The sequence below is a fragment of the Photinus pyralis genome, unplaced genomic scaffold (assembly GCF_008802855.1).
Source record: "Photinus pyralis isolate 1611_PpyrPB1 unplaced genomic scaffold, Ppyr1.3 Ppyr1.4_LG6, whole genome shotgun sequence".
In the NCBI taxonomy this organism is placed as follows: Eukaryota; Metazoa; Arthropoda; class Insecta; order Coleoptera; family Lampyridae; genus Photinus; species Photinus pyralis.
In genome coordinates this window covers 12,033,358-12,040,384 of record NW_022170663.1, presented here as the reverse complement: position 1 = coordinate 12,040,384, position 7,027 = coordinate 12,033,358, and positions in this window count along the sequence as shown.

Below are 7,027 nucleotides of genomic sequence, written 5' to 3'. Positions count from 1 at the left end.
ACACAACATACTGTAATATCTCCACCCTTAACTCAACCAACCACACAAACACAACTTCCTGAACAAACAAACGCAATAAATACAAGTAACGCAACATGCACTACAAAGACGCCCTCACCCAATAAAGTTACACGGCCTAGCACAGCTAAAAAACACAATACTCTTTCTTCTCAGAAACACACCACGTTATCACAACCCGAACGCAGCAACCTTAACAGCACTTGAGGCTCACAAAATACCGTAATGTCTCCACCAATAATCCAAGCAACAACACAAATACAACCTCTAGAACAAAGAAACACCATAAATACAAGTAACGCAACTTGCACTACAAAGACAGGTCCACCCAATAAAGTTACACGTCCTAGAACAGTTAAAAAACACAAAACTCCTTCTTCACAGAAACACACCACATTATCACAACCCACTCGTATTCAACCAAAACGCGAAAACCTTAACAGAACTACATGCTCACAACATACTGTAATACCTCCACCAAAAACCCAAGCAACCACACAAATACAACCTCAAGAACAAAGAAACACCATAAATACAAGTAACGCAACTTGCACTACAAAGACAGGTCCACCCAATAAAGTTACACGTCCTAGCACAGTTAAAAAATAAAACTCCTTCTTCACAGAAACACACCACATTATCACAACCAACTCGGATTCAACCGAAACGCGAAAACCTTAACAGAACTACATGCTCACAACATACTGTAATATCTCCACCAAAAACCCAAGCAACCACACAAATACAACCTCAAGAGCAAAGAAACACCATAAATACAAGTAAGGCAACATGTACCACAAAGACAGGTCCACCGAATAAAGTTACACGTCCTAGCACAGTTAAAAAACACAAATCTCCTTCTTCACATAAACACACCACGTTATCACAACCCACTCGTATTCAACCCAAACGCAAAGCCAAAGAAACACTTACACAATAAACTCTATTTAATAAAATTACAGGAATTATTATAATGATATTTTTGTTTTGTTTTCTTCTTTCCTGATAGCGTTGACTATTGTGGCCATTAATAGCTATGTTGGTAAGTATGAATTACATACTATCCTAGATTTCCAATGTGAGTGTGTGAATTTTATTTTTTTTTTCTTTAGAACCCTACATAACTTCACCAGACACAGACACAGACACTAATCGTTACTTGATTTTAATCCGTGCGATTAGTTAACCAGGCTAGACCTGAGTTCTCACAAGAAACACCGACAATAATAATAATAATAATTTCTTCTTTCCTGATAGCGTTGACTATTGTGGCCATTAATAGCTATGTTGGTAAGTATGAATTACATACTATCCCTAGATTTCCAATGTGAGTGTGTGAATATTTATTTTATTTTTTATTTTTCTTTAGAACCCTACATAACTTCACTAGACACAGACACAGACACTAATCGTTACTTGATATTAATCCGTGCGATTAGTTAACCAGGCTAGACCTGAGTTCTCACAAGAAACACCGACAATAATAAAAATAATAATAAAGCTCGTCTATCTGATCATGCCACGGATGCCTATCCTTTACTGTTAGTGAATGTAGATTTCGATTGGCGAAGCAGTCGCGAAATTGATATAGGATGTCAACGGTGACGTCACTTTCAGAATGAGGTTTTGTCCCAATTTGGGAGTTTTTGTATATTTGTTCGGTCGTCTGTCTTCCTCTGAGACAGCCAGGGTGGCTCAGGCATACGCAATGCCTTTCTTGAAAGAGATCTGGTTGTTCGTTACACTTATGCACGACACTAAGGAAACAGTACAGTTTATTGCGAAATGCCCCGGCTTCTTACACGTGTGACACAACTTAGTTTCCCAGGTTGAGCTGTTTTCCTTTAACACCCAATATTAAATGTTAACTAAGACGGATACGGATATCGTGACTAATAACATTATTTTAGTACCGCTTTACTTGAAAACCTTAAATCTGAGGAAATCATAAGTAATAACATTACTGAAGTGCCGCTAAATTTAAGGACATCGTAAATTACTGAAGTGAAGTGTGGCGAATCTTAAATCTGAGAATATAAATCAGTCAAATCTTATATCTAAACGTTAACAAGATCATCTTTACACCCTAAAACAAATAGGCAATTCACACAAACACTTGTATAACTCAACAGAATACCTTCCTATATGTTAATAAAAAAAATGAAAATAAAAAATTATATGTACAAATAACTAAATGAAACTTTTTCCGTTTATGTAAATTCGATAATTAAAAAAAAATGGAAATTCTCGTTCATTTAACGCGCTTTAACCCAAAACGAGAAGCGAATGGAATTTTCTCGTTATTTCTCTTTAAGCTCACAAGCACTAGCTGTCTATGGAAGGATTAAATAATTAAACCGAAATTTTAATTGATTTCATTCAAGAAATCGAAACCTTCCTTCGGATTGAATTTGTTTGCTCGAAATATAAAACCGCGAGTTCTTCCTGAAAAGATAAATTTTATTTTAGAATAACGCGACATGTATATTTCACGCGTCCACTACCAGAATTAGTTGGGTGTATGTGTCCCCAATCTGCCGGTAGCGTCCAGGATACGTGCTACCACTTCCTGTCAGGGACACACAAATTAAAACGCTACACTTACTGAAACTGTTATGAAAATATATCGAGCGAAAATTGTGGTTCATTTGTAGCAGGCCATATACGGACTACGAATCCTTTAATGGTCCCGTTCCATCCTTCTTTCTTCCACTACTTCATTCCACGATACAGTGAAATGTGCAGTTCTCCAAGTCGGTTCTTTTATATCGAGTGTCATTCGAGATTCTCGAGTGCTTTAATGTCACATAAAATTTAGCAGAGCGTACGTTATTAAAAAGTACTTTGAAATATTGCAACTTTAGTGCAAATTACTTTCCAGAAAGCATGAATCGAAATCATAAACGTGCCCGTAAAATATCTCTGGGGAAATGTAACGCGCGATTATTACAAGTTATTGGTAAAAACGCTATTTCGGATTTATTGTTTCGCTTCCCATTATTTTTAATTAATTAAAGCGTTTAACCAAAAACGTAATACATCACACTCAATAGGCCGACAATCTTATTCATCCGAACAATGTACTTTATTATGGTCTACCATAAACTATACAATATGGTCTGGCTATGACATTACCTGTGCAGAATACAAAACGGCTGTAGGTGACAAGCTTGCATATGACATAGGTAACCTACGATAAGGAAATTATGTAATATATTATATATAATTATTGCACCCTTTGCATTATAGTTCGTATTCCAACTAAAGCATTTGACCATCGGGTTATCGAGATATACTGAACTTCAACAAATAGCATTTTCTATTGGAACACATTTTATAGTGTTATTTCCACCTTCCTTATTTACACTTACGCATTCGTATACTAGTAGAAACCAGAGACTATACGCCATCTTGGACTTTGTGACGTCATGATTTCCCGGTTACTCCCTTTCGATTGTACGAATTTATTTTTATGTCCATGGGACTTCGTAACGCTGTTCAAACACTCCAGCGGACGATGAATCATCTCCTCAAAAGGACGAATTTCGTCGACGAAATTTGGGTCCAATCCAACTCGCACGAAGACCACCGGCACCACCTCATCGAACTCTTCACGGTGCTCCAACTGCGAACCTCCATCACAGTTGGGATAAGTCAACCCTGGGTGCATCACAAGTAACTTTCGCAGGTTTTGATGGAGAAATTCCAAGGCTACGTCCTTAGTTGCGTAACCGGGAAAGGCTAGACTACGAGCTAGCGTTGCAAAACAGGTTGTGGAACCGGAAAATCCTCACACCAGGACCTTGTGACGGCACAAAATCAAAGAAGATGGTTAGGGTCTACTTACAGGGTAGCAGACTCGTCTGCCATTTTGGAGCCCACTGACAGTTGAAATCTGGCCCAGAAATCTGTTTAATGGGTAAAATCTTTTTCTTTAAGTGATAAGACAATCGTATCGTATGGCTGACTCATAACTGAAAGTAAGTTTGTGGTTAACGTTAAGTGACAGAAAAGGATACTACTTATGTGAATATCCATGCACACCTTTAGGATAGTACGACTACGAAGGAAGGAAGGAAGGAGATGATGATATTATTCACTATAGTTTATTTTTATGGTCTCTACTGTTTAAATCAAATGTATCGTTTTTACTTACGTACATAGGTCGTCATTACCAGTTCATGATACATCAAGGGCGCGAAATGGTTGACTGGTACAAATGACGTTTCTCTCCAGGGGTGTATATACTTTTTTTTTTGCTCCCCGTTCAAAGTGCAAATGTTGGTCGCCGTTCAAAGTTCAAAAAGTTTTTCACCGTTCAAAGATTGCTGATCAAGGTGATCTTGTGATGGGACATCCAGGTGAAATAAAAGTTTCTCTCTGCTTCTTCTTGGTGGTTTAGAAGAGCATTTCAAGTTACCGATTAAAACGTCGCTCAACCACCCTGCTTCGCAATTGAAGGTTGCATTCAGACCGTTTAAGGTTTAATTCAAATTACTTTAGTACAAGTGAACCTTAGCGCAATGACACATTAAGATATAAAGCGCATCTGGGTAAATGTATAGCTCAATCAGTCAATCAACGCCGTATGGTACCTACATCAAATAAAACTACTTGAAAAATGGCTAACCCTATGTTTTCTTTCAGATAAACGCAATGGTAAGCATAATCTCCGCATTTTTCTGCAATGATCGGTAAGTTATAATTAGTACGATATATTGTTGGTCATGTAGACGTTATTTCGGTCTACACACCAAAAAGAACGACGTGACATCCTGTATATGAGAAAATTTCCATTTATCTAGTAAATCTAGGGGATTATTTACGAAATAAGCACAAAGTTGGTTCGATTCTTTTGAACTTGTATTTCAGTTGTTTGAAATTGCGTGTAATTGCGTAGTTTTCATTTCAATTTCATCTCTTTTGTAAAGAAATTATTCAATTGGCTTTAACAAAGACATATCTTGTTTGCGTACCTCATAAAAGGTTACATCTGGTCTTTTGCGATAAGAAGTTTTATTATTTAGGCGAAATCTAATTAACGCACGTGTTCTGATGCTGATAAGAAGACGCAGGTGCGCATTTCATGTTGGATCAGTGGGGACGTTTGACGCGCTCCATCGTGACTGATAATTTATTTGAAAATTCTAAAAGAGTTTATTCCATGGTGACAGTGCTGTTTCCTTAAATACTGGAGACAACTAGAAAACGAGAGTGCTAGTTTCGCGATGGTTGAAGAGCGTGTATATATTTTTTAAGCTAATTCCAAGTGAATATTGGGATTTTAATTTTTATCGCGGATGCCCGAATTGTACGAGGAGAGATTATAAAATTCTAAGGCATTGGACATCTAACGGAACATTTTGATTTTCTCGAAAACGAGAAGCGCACAAAATTTGGGGAATGGCGCACAAATTAATGAGCACAATATTTTGGCGATGTAACAAATTGGGGTGCGGATTTAAGCGTGATAACTTAACCCAGCCCCTTCGTTTGCATGCTTATATAATATATATGTTCTGGTGCTGAGATAATCTTAAAGAGGAACTTTTGGGAGCGAGAACCCAATAACTTCTGTATCATTTAATTAAGCTTGGACTTTTTGAAAACGTACTGTGTAATTTGAAAGTGAAATATTGGTAACGATTTCACCTTTACAGTTATTTTCGGCAAAATTGAATCTCATCCCTTTCATTGCATTGCGGGCTTTTATGGCACACCCCCCACTAAACCTAAACAAATTAGCAACGATTCGTATGCAAAATTGAAGTCAATTGCAATCAGGTTTGCCGAATGTGAATATCGACGTGGCAATATGTATTGCGTTGTTAATTTATAGCCACCCCATTTAAAAGGTATAGCTCATAATCATTACTATTTCCTTGTAAATTTGCCAACAAGCACACCTCGCGCGTTGGGTAAATTGTGGAACGTAGAAAAAGCTTTAAGTACACGAATTTAACGGTACATTGCCGACGGAATAACGAAAATGATCCCTAAATTGGTTTGGCAGCAGTTCTAAATTCTACATCGCATCAAGTTTAATCCGGTGAAAAATCTGCATGATCTGATTAAATGAGTTTTTCGACATACGGGAATACTTGTCGGTATAGGAATTACGGTTCAAATACGTTATGTATTAATAATTGATAATACAATTCCTGCTAATATAAAAAATGTGCCAAATTATTTACAGAGTAGCGTCCTAGCTCAAACCAAAAATGATGCTTGGAAGAGTGTGTTCAAAAAAATGGTATGTGTGGGGAAAAACCGAAAGTTTATTATTCTCCGATGTGGAAAAGAATATTCAACCAAAAGTATTCACTTCGCCCTTAACGGACAGTTATGTAAATCTGTGCATAGCATCATTAAATGGGCCTCTCCATATAAAGAAGATTTTGTGATATCCCCGCCAGTTTCCACAATAATCGACTGTCACAATATAAATAGGACCCCCTGTATATAATATATACATACATTATATGATAATATAAATTAATTAAGTGACATTCAAATATTAGATTAAGAAATAGCTCAAAGAATAAATGACCGCTACACCTCAATTCATCTCGGTAATACAGGTGCAGTTAAACCCCAATAAATCATCCCCTGAAAGTGATATCTCTTCTAGGCAAAAATGCTTGCTTCAAAACTATCGTAATTCACCCGCTATTTGTTATCGTTCGTTCATAAAGGAAATTTACCCTTTATTAAATTGATAGTTTTACCTAGTTCGCGATAGTAGATAATTTTTCGTTAGAAATTGCAGATTATTCATCATCGTATTTATATTATTAAATAACGCATTTCTTTTCACCAGTGGAGCATAGTTCAAATGGTCAAGCAGAATCCTCAGTAAAGCTTATTAGCAAGTTTAAAAAAACCTGTAGTGGAAAAGGAAATTTTAATTTAGTAATAATTCATCAAAATGGCGAACTCTTGCCAAGCTTTTTCTAGGAAGAATAAAAACCAAAGTTTAATTAAACCCCAAAACTCCTTAGGTGGTTCA